We start from the raw sequence: 1,060 nt of genomic DNA, 5'->3' as shown, positions 1-1,060 counted from the left end.
TGGCGGCTAAATCGGTTAGTAGGGATGGCAAGCAGATACCTCCTGTTCAGGGGGCAGCTAGATAACCCAGTCACAGAGCCGTATCCTGAATGACCTTCCAGTTCCTGAACTTCAGTCCAGTTTTCATGAGGCCTGGCTCGGTGGCCTTTCCGGAAGGCTTTTCGGAGACACGTGGCTAAGTGGCGGAGATTCCGGTCAGCCTTCCTTCCACAGTAAACTCCAGTTACTTAAGGTAAACTCAGTGGTATCTGTTCTTTGCAACCCCCTAAAGCCTGGTCAGCACAATTCCCAGGGTCTAGCACTTTGCCTGGCACGTAACAAGTGCTGAATCCTTGCAGGTGCGTGGATGGCATGACCATTCCCAGTGAAAAGCCTTCTGAAAGTGAAGGAATCATTCATGGTAAGAACATTGCCTAGGGTCGCCTTCAAATTCCAAAAACAATGCTAAATTAGGATAAATAGATTAAGGTTATTCCACCCTCCCGTTTCCAAATCCATCTACATTTCTACCATAAATATATCAAAGGACATGTCACATTCTGCAGAACTACACTGAGCTACCTAATTTCAGCTAAAGTATGTTTGGATGACTTGATTATCATTCCACTTAATCTTAAATCACAGTAATGTTAGTAAGAACAATTTTCCTCCCACTCTAACTTCACTGACAAACCTCCAAAGTAGCTGATCTTTGACTTTTAAGAAGTTTAATAATACACGATCTTCCCCCATTGCCACACATTTCCCCTGTCTATTGTCTGTATCAGCTACTTGAAGAACACATACTCCCCAACAACCAGATGAGTCATAAAATAAGAGGTACATGGGTGTAAACTGAGCCTGTTTGTGCTTTCCCTGGCCCCAGCTAATAAAATAAAAGAGGTCCCACTAAATTCAGGCCAACGCCTTCCGGAAAGCAGGTTTCTGCTTAGCAAAGATGTACTTTATTTAGTACATTATTTTAAAGGTAGAGCTAACTTCATGCCCTGTGTTAGTGAAATGTATTATGGGTAGAGTCATGTGCAGGGTGTGTAAGGACTTGCCCTCCTCATGTCCTCTA

Source organism: Pteropus alecto, unplaced genomic scaffold (genome assembly GCF_000325575.1).
Source record: "Pteropus alecto unplaced genomic scaffold, ASM32557v1 scaffold338, whole genome shotgun sequence".
NCBI classification, from domain to species: domain Eukaryota; kingdom Metazoa; phylum Chordata; class Mammalia; order Chiroptera; family Pteropodidae; genus Pteropus; species Pteropus alecto.
This window is presented reverse-complemented; position numbering follows the sequence as displayed.